This window comes from Ruditapes philippinarum, unplaced genomic scaffold (genome assembly GCF_026571515.1).
Source record: "Ruditapes philippinarum isolate M1 unplaced genomic scaffold, ASM2657151v2 ctg336_1_1_1_1, whole genome shotgun sequence".
NCBI classification, from domain to species: Eukaryota; Metazoa; Mollusca; class Bivalvia; order Venerida; family Veneridae; genus Ruditapes; species Ruditapes philippinarum.
In genome coordinates this window covers 325,828-340,150 of record NW_026859998.1, presented here as the reverse complement: position 1 = coordinate 340,150, position 14,323 = coordinate 325,828, and the positions used below count along the sequence as shown (strand labels likewise).

At 34.0% G+C, this 14,323-nt stretch overlaps 1 protein-coding gene across 9 annotated transcripts in view; it reads left to right on the top strand.

Annotated features, from left to right (window-relative positions):
• The window catches only part of LOC132758578 (phosphatase and actin regulator 4B-like), a 79,714-nt gene that overhangs the window by 34,952 nt on the left and 30,439 nt on the right, over nt 1-14,323 (top strand). The window lies entirely within an intron of this gene.

Sequence of the window (14,323 nt, the reverse complement as noted above, 5' to 3'; positions counted from 1 at the left end):
AATAAAAGATGCTCAGGTTATATGAGGAATGGTAGAGCCTTGACTTCATGATATTTAGAGTAAATGATCCCAGGTTGAATGCCTTAGTCAGATTACTGTGTTAAATTGTATAAAGTTATATAAAGAATAAATGGTACAAGTTTCTCCTGTGCTCTGCATTTAGCATTGTTATGTTTCCCTCCCTTAGTCTGACCAGGAGAGGTCCATTGCTTAAACCCATACAGGTTATAACAAATAAGCCTTTTGTCATATGACAGGTGAGGCATAAGTTTGGCTGACCTAGGCTGTCAGTGTAGAGCCAGGCAAGCCTACATAACCAGTCAGACTGAACACACTTCTTCATTCAGCATACTGCTCAGCTTTGACCTTTAACCTGCCTGGGTTATAGGTTTGTCCACAATTGAATTTGGAACAGTCCATTCCTAATGTAAGGGATTTTAGTATCAAAGTTCAAGCAGTATAGAGCCAGGACTACAAGACATGCAGACTGACCTCCCTCTATTCCTATTGGAAAGGCTAATTATTATTTTCGATTCCAATTAGTCTTTTGTTCAAACTATAATTTGAAAATGTCAATTCTAAATATTCAAAGTCGGGTTAGTCAGTTTACATAAAATCTAGAATTCATTGAAATCTTAAGTTTTCTTCCACTCTTGCTTTCCTTAGTTTTGTAAGTTATTGCAAACGTTACAAGTTGAAGATAATAATGGTAACAAATTGCATCTTACAAGATAGCTTGAAGATATAAGGTTGGTATAATTACTATGATTAGCTAATTTACCAGTATATTTAAGTTGTACAGAAAATGAGTTTCCAAGTTTCCCTCTGATCTTATCAATGGTACCTGCTTTCTGTGGAATGTTTTGATGTTTTTAAACTTGAATATAATGAAAATAGATAAAATTAAATATTGGAATCCGGATGCTGTTTGATATCTTGATAATAAGGTCATACATAGGTATGTACAGAAAAGGAAGGAAAAAATAGGCCATGGTTCAAACACCATATAGAATAAGTCTTTTGCTCTATATGGTGAAATGTAAAATTTTAAACTTGAATTATAAATTATTTTTAGGCTTTATATTACAAACTCATATTTAATAAAGATTTAGTAAGAAAATAAATTAAATAAAGATTATTTTTTATCTTGACATTTCAAGAAAAATTAACAGCTAGTTCATGGCGTTGGTCTCATCAACCATTCAACCATTCAAGATGATCACTTAAAATCTTCTCAAACTGTTTCACTGATCATATTTTCAGATCACTGACAAAAGTTTGTTACTCTAGTGTTGACTTTCACTGAAATATTGCCCCTTCAACATTATCCAGGGTCATGTTTGACCATCCAGCACTGAGAATACACTGAACTCTGATTAACTTGTAGGCTCATAGGTCTTGTTTTACTCTAATAACGACTGTTTTCTGCCTCTAGCATAGAGCCAGGTCAGCTTGCTTTACTTTACAATATACATTGTATGTCCAAAGTTTGTACTTATAACAACCCAATTTGATTGCTTTAATTATTAAATCCCTTAAATTTACAATGAATTGTTCCAAATTCAAAGGAAGAAGAGTCCATTGTACAAAGATCAGGAGAAACTGGACATGACAACCTTGTTAATAGTATGTTTAGGGAAATTAATCTTGATAAATAGGCTGTAATCTATATTTACCCCTCCCATTATTTAAATAAATCATAATCTTTTGACATCTGTTTTGTGGGAATGTCATGAATGTAATATAATGGAATGTGATTCATAACCCATGGGTTTTCAGAGAAGCTCTCGGATCATCAAACGTTTAAAATACCAGAAAAAAATAAAAATTACCGTTTTATTATCACCGGCTTCAGTGACCTGTAACATGCTATTTTTACCGCAATAGATGTACATATTACATTGTATTAAATTGTGTCTAGGTGTTGCCTGTAAAATACTATGTTTTACCTGTAGATTGCATTAATTTATCTTTTCCATGGGTTGTTTTTTTCTTTTTATGATATAGTAGAGGTGGAATGAATGAATTCACTGACTGTCGTAATTGTAGGGAAAAGCCAACAGGTGTCTGCTCCAATCTGAACCTATTTCCTTCAAATTTGTTAAACCCACCGAAAAAGCATGGAGCTTTTATGGATAATTGTGAATCGGTTTGGTTTATGGATTTCTTATAATTGATACAAATGAGGAAATTGTTTCAAGAAATTTGGATAACCATGATGTTTTTGGATATTTGGCTGCTCTAAATTTAAAAATGTAAAAAAATAGTTAACATAGAAATGTGGAGTAAAAACAAGAAACAAAATGGATTTAGGTTTAATTGCCTGTGCTGGCGAAAAGGTAAGAATGTTTGTGTGTTTAAAAAAAGAAGAAGAAAATTTGTTGTTTTTGGTAGGTTTAGAAAAACAGAATACATTTGAATATATGCAAAGATTTTCTCTAAGGGGATAAGTTTAATGTTATGGTTGGTTAACATCTTTTAGAAGAGAATTGAAAAGATGGATCTTCCCCCATGACTCTTATTTCACGAGCCAAGATGTATTCATATTACAATAGTTTTCATTCAGTAATGATGACCTACTGTATACATTAATTGTAGATTTAGCATGCAAAATCCCATTTAAGTAATGAATGTTGGTCGCTGTGAAACTGAATAAAATAGACTCTTGTTTGCCTAAATCTACACATTGCATGTAAAACGAATTTCATCAAGTAAAAAAAAAACAACACAGTTTTAAAATTTTGAGGTAAAAATTAGCTATAGCTTAAAAGCTTTTAGTTCAGAGTTTTACCCTGTGGTGATATAAAAGGCACTATTTATAAAAGAACTAGTATACAAGTTATCGCCTACGACCTTGGTATCTTGTATGTCATGTTAAATTCTTCATATGGAGGGCTGAATCTTCACTTTTCAGGCAACTTAGTAACTTGTCTATGCCACTAATGTTAAGCCAGGCTGGTTTGAACAGTTATGCAGTTGCAATTCCCACTGTTGCATAGATCTTTATATATTTAATAAAAAAAATTTGTAAAATCTATTAAATGGTAAAATTTTATTGCTGGTTGAAATTCAAAGGATTGTAAAGGAATGTCCCTGTTTTTTTAACACACATGAATATTGTATGTAAACAGAATACAGTGTTCAAAAACAATTTATTATGCTGCCATTTTAAGTGCGGGTTTAATATTTAGCAATGATTTTGTGCATGCCCTATTTGCTCATGAGAAAATTTACAAATTTAGCTGGGTGGAAGTTAAGCTTTGCTTTATAGTGAAGTGTTTGACTAATGGTCTAGTCTAAGAAAACAGCAAAGTTATTTTAATATTATGATTAATAATCCCAAACAAGCTGGACTCCTTCACTGGAATTAACATTATCAACATTTCGCTGGAAAATTCTGAGATTTTGAGGAGTTCTGGCATTTGTTACCAATAAACAAAGTTGCTCTCTGTACCTGAGGTTAGTTATAAATGTTGCACAATGGTGTGTATTCGCCTTGGAAATCATATTTTTCTGGCATAATACATTTCAGAGGATCAGAAAAAGCTATTAACATTATAAACCTATTTTCTTAAAGAGATCTACAGGGAGACAACTGCCCTCAAAAGATTGTGTGAACAGTGCATCACTGTGTAAGATGAATAGTAATATTCATATTTTATTGCTCCATTTCAAAGTTTCCTGAGATAGGGTAGTATGTGTACTATAATTATAAAGTCTTTGGAAACAACTTGGCTCTTAGGTTCATGGTCTTTTTAGGGGAAAAAATCATAACCTTAATTCCCAGTCTTGGTGCCTGTGAGATTGACTTATAAGTGCAGGGATGCAAAGTTTAAATTATGTTACATAAATTAAAAATATTGAGCTTTGGCGTAATCACTTATGTTAAAGTTTTTGTAACACCTCAAATATTTTCAAAGTCCATTGACATATGGTCACTTGTTCACCATTATGACCCCAACCTGTAGACAAAAGGAGGTAACTCTATCAAGCATTTTGACAGAATTATGCCCCTTTTTCGACCTAGACAGGTTAACTCCTTACGTAATTTAATAGGTAGGAGCTAAAGTGATGAATTCTAAGCTAAAATGGTAGCAAAGGTATTTTTTTAGGGGGAAGGAAGAGGGATGGTGGATTTCTTCTATATTCATGAATCCAACAAATAAATTTACATGACAGATTTGAAACATTTTGTTAGGACAGACTTTTATTTAAAGGCATTAACATTCTGTATGTTATTTTGAATAATTCATAGCTGCTTTCAAAGAATAAAGACAATACAGTAATGCTGCAGTATGAATACTAAAGAAAGATTTGCATGGTACATGTAATTTAGTGGAAATTGTTTGTGTCAAGTGAGTCACTTTGTCAATATGTTTTGTAATGGTATTATGCAGCATGGCTTGAGTAATAAGGCCGGGTTGTAGGGTATTGTTTGTTTCTTAGACAGATAAACAATTAGCCTACCCAGACAAAAGCTAGAACCATCTATAAACCATATGTAAACTGTATGCTAGAACTGTCAATAAACATCCATCTATAAATTTTTGCTAATCTACAACCTGTTGATTTAAAACTTTTACCAAGTGACAACTTGAAGATCTGAAACTATTACTTTGTTACAACCTATAGATAAAAAACTGTTATTAAAAGCTTTAACTTAAAGTGAGTCACTTTGTCAATATGATTTTATAATAGTATCTATCATGCAGGATAGCTTGGGTTATAGACTGGGTTGAAGACTGGAGCTTACCTGAAACATATACTAAGTAACAACCTTTTGAACTTAAACTCTTACGAAGTTAAAACCTGTTGATCTAAACCTCCACATATAACTAAGTGCTGGTTATAGTGCAGATCCTCATTTAATAAAATTCTGGTTATAGAGCAGTTCCTCATATAAGACAGTGCTGGTTATAGAACATTTTTTCATGTAACACAATGTTGGTTTCACATATAACTAAGTGCTGGTTATAGTGCAGATCCTCATGTAACAAAGTTCTGATTTATAGAGCATTTCCTTATATATAACAGTGCTGGTTTTAGAGCATTTCTTCATATAACACAATGTTGGTTATATAGATTAGTTTCACACATAACTCAGTGCTGGGTTATAGAGCATTTCCTCATAAAGCACAGGGCTGGGTTATTGGTCAGCTCCTCATATAATACAGTGCTGGGTTATTGGGCAGCTCCTTATATAACACAGTGCTGGGTTATTGGTCAGCTCCTCATATAATACAGTGCTGGGTTATAGAGTAGTTCCTCATATAATACAGTGCTGGGTTATAGAGTAGTTCCTCATCATATACCTCAGTGCTGTTCATTGAGCAGTTCCTCATATAACAAAGTGCTGGGTTGAAGGGCAGTTCCTCATATAACACAGTGCTGGGTTATAGAGCAGTTCCTTATCCTCATATAACCCATTGCTGGGTTATAGAGCAGTTAATCATATAACACAATGCACGTGTTAAAGAGCAGTTCCTCATATAACACAGTGCTGGGTTATAGGGCAATTTCTCATATAATACAGTGTCGGTGAAAGTGTAGTTCCTCATATAAGACAGTGCTGATTATAGTTTAGTGTAGGAGTAGTTATAAAATATGCTAAATATCTGTCTTCTTGATCAAGATAAGATGAATGAATTAACACTGTTTACCTTTTCGTTTACAATTTAGGTTCATAAATACCAGTATGTTGTAAAGTATTTCTAACATGTCACTCACACATGTTTTAGCTTTGATAAGAAACATCCATCATCTGCAAGATTAATTCATTTATTAAAGCATTTTTCTTGTATTACCTGTTCAAGTGATGGAGGCAATTATTGCTTGCCTATGCTACCAGTATAGATGTCTTGCTGTCTTGAACTTGAGTACAGTCTTTCCAGACTTAAGTGTCGTCTGCTCAATTTTAGTATTTAAATGCTGAAATCCCATAAACTAGTACTGTTCCAAATTCAAAGCAGGGCAAATCCATTACACAAATACTGCAGGGTCGGAGTTAAATCTTTCTCTGATAAGGTTGATCAAGAATTTAATATTTTGTGAAGTTTAATATGGGAAAAAATCATCAGCAGCAATTTTTCAGTGATAATTTTTTTACAGGAAAAGTTGTCAGAAAAATAAAAATTTGCACCTTTTTTCTGAGCATAATTTATTTCAGATTTTATTTGCACTGATTTTATCCTGCTAATGCACAGTATCTGTTACTAGAGGGGAAAATAATCAATATTTGATTTGCTAGAGATAGTATGTATATGGCTGGAAGAGCAAGTGACTGGTGACTATTTAAGGAGGACGCATCGGCTGTATTATGCCATATTATTCATCAGTGTTCAATGTTCTGAATCATAACGTGACGTGCACACAGTGCTGTACAATCTTGTATCTAATTCTATGTTTTGCTGGCTTTTCTAATATTACTTATAAGTGTATTGATTTGTGCCTAGTATTTGAGTACTAAGTATTTTCTTGTATGGATTTGATTATAGTGTTGTCGGTAAATATTTGAATTTTTATTTTTATATTTTCAATTTTGTGATCTTTAAAGATATATATTATATGTATTGATATTATTGTCTTTAATGAAAAATTCTAGGCTAATGTCAGAAATTTGTGATCAGGTTAAATATTAATATTCCTTAAAAAACTATACTGGTGGATGTCAAGTCATTTTCATGGCAGGCAGGCAGGCTTGGCTTTTTACTGGTGCACAGCTAGTCATTTTCATGGCAGGCAGACTGACTTGGCTGACTAATGACTCAATAATGGTGGAATTGCAAGTCATTATCATGGCAGACAGGCTGTCTTTGCTGATTTTGTTCTATAATGGTGGAATGGCAAGTCATTATCATGGCAGGCAGACTGACTTGGCTTTTTACTGGTGCACAGCTAGTCATTTTCATGGCAGGCAGACTGACTTGGCTGACTAATGACTCTAAAGTAGTGGAATGGCAAGTCATTATCATGGCAGGCAGGCTGTCTTTGCTGACTTGGTTCTACAGTGGTGGAATGGCAAGTCATTATCATGGCAGGCAGGCTGTCTTTGCTGACTTGGTTCTATAATGGTGGAATGGCAGGGCTCGCGCTGGCAGGAGCCAATGAGCAAATTGGCTCCAAAATAATTAAATTGGCTCAAGAAAATCACGATTGGCTCAAACTTACTAAAAGTATGACTTTTGGAATCTCCAGTCTAAATTTAGCATTTTCTATTTTAAGAATGGAAAAGTACACATCTGGTTTTTCATCTACAACTTCCGTTTTATCACTTCTTGTCTCAAAACACAGCGACACAGTCTACTTTTTGTGGGTCATTGACTGGTTTATATTTGTAACTTCCGTTCCGAATGAAATATTTATATGAACAGTAACACAGTCTAATACACTGACCTCAGGGTATGTTTACATGTTTATCAGCTGATAAATACGACACTAATTGGTGTGGCAGATTGTTGAATATGCACTGGATAATTGGTCTTAATATTCAATATGAAACAATAACTAGCGGCATCTCCAGATTATCGCTAATCACATCAGCATTTTGGGTATGAAATGGCGACAAATTATGTTCTGCAGTTGGCAACTTGACCAGAAAATTTTATCGTTGTTGATAAACAGATCGAAGGAATTACGAGTTGATAGAGTTATTGTTGTTGATTTTTTTTTTTGGTGGTGGTTTGAGGGGGTGTTATTGCCAATAAAATCCAGGGCCAAAACACCATTTTTGAGGAAGGGTCTTGGGGAAATATGCGTGATTTTAGCATACTTTAGGAAAAGGGGTCTCAAATTTAACACAAAATTTTAACAAGTTCTTCAAAATAGAAAAGCAAAAAGCAGTGGGAATGTTCTTCAAAATAGGACAGCAAAAAGCATTGGGAAAAACTAATAAGGCAGTAAAAGACCTAAATTCAACACAATCATTTAATTTTGTTCTAAGTTCTATGGATAATTTCAAAAGACTGGGGGATTTTTAGGACCAAACTGGGGGAAAAAGAGGCTAGTTTGGTTTGGGAAGCAGCCTTTATTGGGCCACTACAAAGAAGGGTATTTTGGCCCTGAAATCTGACCTAATTATGGCTCCAAAAATATAAAATTGAGAAGGAATTTATTTGACATACAGAGTATTCCTGAAAAAAAAAAAAGATTGACCTTATGTCACTACCATGCCACAGACTTAGATTTTAAGGGAACCTTGCTGCCTACATGTAACTTTTGGCAAATGTTATAGTTACTGACCTCTAAGCTTAAAATTATGATTACTGACTGTAAATTATACTCATATATGTAAGATTTGTTAATGTAATAAAAATGTAGCTACCAAAATTAAGTTGGATAATAGTTAATGCTTTTCTAAATATCCCATGACATACCATTGCCTGATTTGAAATTAAAAGACAGGCAGGCAATTTTCGCTGCGAAGAATTGGCTCAAAGTAAAAAATTGCCAGTGCTAGCCCTGGAATGGCAAGTCATTATCATGGCAGGCAGGCTGTCTTTGCTGATTTGGTTCTATAATGGTGGAATGGCAAGTCATTATCATGGCAGGCAGGCTGTCTTTGCTGACTTGGTTCTACAGTGGTGGAATGGCAAGTCATTATCATGGCAGGCAGGCTGTCTTTGCTGACTTGGTTCTATAATGGTGGAATGGCAAGTCATTATCAGAGCAGGCAGGCTGTCTTTGCTGACATGGTTCTACAGTGGTGGAATGGCAAGCATTATCATGGCAGGCAGGCTATCTTGGCTGACTAATGACAATAATGGTGGAATGGCAAGTCATTATCATGGCAGGCAGGCTGTAGTTGTGGTTTGGTTCTATAATGATGGAATGGCAAGCCATTATCATTGCAGGCAGGCTGTCTTTGCTGATTTGGTTATATAGTGGTGGAATGGCAAGCCATTATCATGGCAGGCAGGCTGTCTTGGCTGACTTATGACTCTATAATGGTAGAAAGGCAAGTAATTATCATAGCAGGCAGGCTGTCTTTGCTGACTTGGTTCTTTAGTGGTGAAATGGCAAGCCTTTATCATGACAGGCAGGCTGTCTTTTATTTGATTCTATAATGGTGGAATGGCAAGCGATTATCATTGCAGGCAGGCTGTCTTTGCTGACTTGGTTCTATAGTGGTGGAATAACAAGCCATTATCATGGCAGGCAGGCTGTCTTGGCTGACTAATGACTATAATGGTGGAATGGCAGGTCATTATCATGGCAGGCTGGCTAATTAAGCTCTGTAATAGTGGCATGGCAGGCAGGCTGTCTTGGCTGACTTGGCTCTATAATGGTGGCATTACAAGTCATTATCATGGCAGGCTTTCTGTCTTTGTTGATTTGGCTTTATAATGATGGCATAGCAAGTCATTATCATGGCAGGCAGGCGGTCTGGTTGACATAGATTTAAATTGGCGGCATAGCAAGTCATTATAAAGCATACAGACTGACATGGATTTATATTTGTGGCATAGCAAGTCATTTTAAAGTATACAGTATATTGGTGGCATATCAAGTATTTATAAAGCATCCAGGCTGACTGGGATTTATAGTCATCATCAGGCATACAGGCTAACATAGATTTATATTGGTGGAATAGCAAGCCATTATCATGGCAGGCAGGCTGACTTGGATTTAAAGTCATTTTCAGGCATGGAGGCTGACTAAGGTCTATTTTTATGGCAAAGGGAATAAGCATTTTGAGGGTTGAAATTTATTTCACTGTAAGAATTGTTGATCTTGATTTGCTGTACATAACATCTAGGTCAAATTCCAAGATTCACTTCCCAATGTTTCTAATCAGATGTAGTAAAGTCTTTGGAAAAAGTAAATTCACCAATGATGATGGTAAGGTTTTAATATATATTTTGTAACATTTTATTAGTGAGTTATGGAGATATTTTTATGTGAATATAAGAGATAAGAGTGTAAGTTACTTTGAATATTGCATTTCTCATGTATGCTGTATTAGCATGCTGGTTTGTCAGGTAATATGTTTTCAAGCACATTTACCTTCTTATATAAATACAGACAGCACATACCCCTGTAAGCTGGCATACAATGTGTAGTGCTTTTTGGATTATTTGAGATGTATGTTGTTAGTTGTGTAGATTTATAGGTAAGTTGAAAAATTATTATTTTGTAATATTTATTGGGTAAATCCAACCAAGACTTTTTTTGTAAAATGCCTTACAAAATTAATGAGATCTGGATAAAAATGATAATAGAATTAAAATAAATATTTCAAATATTGTCTATTGTTAATTGTAGATTAATGAAGTTAAAATGGATATGCATATTAATTTATGCTTACATAGAGAAATGCCTGAAAATCAGCAGTGTATTTTCTTGTAAAGTCCTCTTTCACCATAAAAAAAACTGATTTAAAAGTAGCATTTTTTGCTCCTCTGTCTTAAATAATTATAATCACTGTGTGGCGGTATTAAAACATTGTTGTTGTTGTCATAGTTCAAAATCTTTGATGTAGCCCATAACTCAAATAGCTTTAAAGGTAACTGTTTGAAACTTTGAATACTTGATTATCATGACAAAAGGCAGTTGTAAGACAAGGTGTATAATTATAAAAAGTTATATTTTTAATGTAAATGTGCGTTTTTCCCATCTTATCCTGGGCACAAACAAACTTACAGTTACAGCTTGGTAAATATATTAATTAGAAGCCCAACACACTGATCACCCTCTTGTGATTTGTACTGTGAAGCTTTGATGAGGTTTGCCGAGTCCCGGGATTTTGATAGGGGTAAAACCTGCATTTCCTGAGTCCCGAATATTATCTACTATGAATAGCTTTACATTTCTTAAAATGTTAATATACATCAAGTCAGTTTGATTTTACAAGGTATGCCAATTTACCTTTAACAGCTGTTCTAGGAAGTGTGTATTATTAACCAACTTTTGTCACACTGTTACCCAGATAGTTTCACTGAGAGAAATCATGGATATGTGAATTTCAACAACAAGGATTATTTAATGATGGGGGAAAATATAGATTTGTTTTTGTCTGTCTGTCGCATATGTTCCAGCTATGATAATTTACAAAAATATATATTAACTGATAAACTGTTTTCTGTAAATAAAGGCCAGCCTTATGTGTTTTTCCGTGTTGCCAAGAGAATTTCTATGGCTAAAATTAGCTCAAAATCGTCTTTTGTCGTCAAAGAACAAATTCAACATATCTGTTTATGAATAAATAATTAGATAAAATAGTCTGGTGCTGAGGCAGCAACTTATTTTGGCGTTGCTTTCTTTTTTGCCCTTTTAGGCTTTCACATCTAAATTTCATGGAAAAATCAGCATGTTTAACACTTTTCTGACATGTCTTATAAATAACATAAAAGCCATGATAAGACAGGAGCAATAAAAAATCATGTCATCTTGCCACTTCCCAAATGGAAAGAAATAATATATGGAAATGGATGACGATTGTATAATAGCTACTCTTGGTGGGTTGTTTGCCTAGTCAGTATTTAATGTCTCAAAGGAAACAACATCATTTATCAGTAAGACAATATAAAGAATTTTGTGCCAACAAATTTTCATTGAAGTCTAATAGTTGACAAATCTTGACAAGCTCCCATTGTTTATGACAAGAATTGTTGAATAACAGCGAAGTTGTATACAATAATGTATTCTTGACTACTGTTGTTGTCTGTTATGGAAATCAAAGGTTTATAGTTCAAAGTTAAATAGCCAAACAAATTATTGTTTTCTGCATTTAACAGCTGAGAGAGGATGATAATCTGTATGGGAAATTTGCTTCTGTGCTGTTTTTAGGGTACTTTTTCACTACCACAAGGGGGAAATATATGGCCATGTTCCCATGAATAAAAGTGGTGATGGGTTCAGTAAAAAAAATTCAAATGCAAACAAAAAAAATTAAACTGTTTCAACTTCTGAGAAAATTTTAACAGATTTGACTTGTTTCCCTTAAGAAGAGACTTTTTAATATTCTTTAAATTTCCCAAAAAGGCTGCTTGTTTATTTCCCCAATTTAAGCCAAGGGCCTTTTTCCTAAAATAGCTGGAAAAGGCCCTAACTTTGTTGTGTTTTACAGCTTGAGTTATGCCACAGTTTTTTAGGGGGAAGTCTTTTGTGAGTTTTTTACGCAGCTAGATTTCATATCAAAATTTTTGTGTGCAAAAAATATGTTTTTGGCTATAACTGACTCAAGTGACTTCTGTTTTTGTTGAATTCCACGTTTTAGTGGAGAAATTAGTTATGCAGACTTGGTTTTCTATTAAGAGCATTGAGTATTGAGCTAGTGGAAATGGACAAAGTTGATTATGGAGTAGATGTTTGACAGGGAACTGCTAATTGTACCCTCCTCTCTATTTCTGTTACCTAGAATTTTCTATTTTGCTTCCAGCATTATTGTCATTGGTTCTCTGACAATCGATAGTATCTAGTATTTCCTGGATGTAATCATAATTTGTTCATATAAAGTTCCTCGCCACTGTACAGTGTATATCACAACTTTAAAAAAAAAGAAGGGAAAAGTTGGCTTCAGCTGGTTTGCAAAGTTGTGAGCTTTATGACAGTTTCATAATGTACAGGTGTGTGATAAGACTTGAGGTAAGATGATATTCTATAAGAAAATCCTTGCAATAAACGTTTTCTGATTTATTAGCAGTGAAATTGATTATAATTTTTATATCTTTTTTTGCAGGTGAAGGTTTCTTTTTCGTAATTAATACTAGAATTATATGGAGTTTTGCTACAATTTTCATAATAATTTTTTTTTTTGATGATACCTGTATTTTTCAGTCTTAATTGATACTCTTTGAATTTTGTTTCAACTATGGCATCATTTATGTTTTAAATGCATGGTTAAGTCTGTTTATAAAAAACAGTGGTTTTTGTTGACAGGTGGTCTACTTGAAAAAGAAAATTGTTAAAATGTGAATTTATATGCAGTGGCACTTATTGACAAGTTTTTCTGTATTTGGTCTGTCTCTTAGATGATCTAACGCTCTTATTTGACTGTATATTTCTTACCAAACTAAACATCTTTATAAACGTGAAATCTTGATATTTGTTATTAAAATTTATTTAATCATGTAAAGATCAGATTACTAATATTTCCCTGGTAGTTTTACCTGTTTGTATTGATTTAGTGAAATAGGAAATTAAATCACGACACTTGGGTTACATAATGATATGAGCCGCCTCACGACAAAACCAGCATAATGTGTTTGCGACCAGCATGTGTCCAGACCAGCCTGCGCATCCGCGCAGTCTGATCAGGATCCATGCTGTTCGCTTACAGACCCTATAACAAGTAAAGAAACTGATAGCGAACAGCATGGATCCTGATCAGACTGCGCGGATGCGCAGGCTGGTCTGGATCCATGCTGGTCGCCAACCCATTATGTTGGTTTTGTCATGACGCGGCACATTTGTAATATTGTTGTCTTATATTAAGTCAAGGAATAGCAGGAGCAATATTTTTGCCTAGGATGCTGCCTGCTCTCAGGTAGAGGGAATAATTTGCTCCTTGTCCAGCTTACCAGACCAGGAATTACAAATTTGGCAGTTATAGTTTTAGCTAATGTTATTGAGAAATAAAATGGAGCTATTGTAATGGATAACTGGGCATCGGCAGTTTTGGTTACTGTCATCATTTGTTCCTATAATTTTTAGGTTTTTGGTGAAGTATTCTGTTGTCAATGCTGTTATATTGAATCTAGATAATTATGTGGTCAGTTCTAACTGCCACACCCAATTTTAGGCCAAAAGGTCAATGATCAAGGTCACTGGTATGTGTAATAGGAAAACATAAAATTGGTCATTTAATCAAAGTGCAGTACTATATCCGGCACTGAGAAAAGTGGAGCACACAACTCTTGTTGTAATTTGATGTTGAAATCTCTTTTAAATACCAAGCATACATTTTTATAAGTACATTTGTATAATGTGGCCTGATTGCACAGATGTGCTTGTGATATGATTATGTATAGCATTAAATTTTAAAGGGTAAAGGACTATGATTTCAAATATTTTATATAACTTTTGATATTTTAATAATAAAAAAAACTACAAAAAAAACTAGCTTCCAAGATATTGCTTTTGCATTATATTTCTATTCATTTACTTATATTTTGTTATCATATTATGACTTTGTAGTTTGTAAAATAGTGTAAATTCTAGAATTTGACCTAGTTTGTTAAAAAAAAAAAAAACGAAGATACAAGGTATCTGCGAGGACACCTGCAGAAAATTTCCAGGAAATGTGCAAGAGTAATTTACAGAAAGATTACATAGAAACATTGTTTATACTGAACTATTTTTTTGTACTGGACGTACAATTAATGAC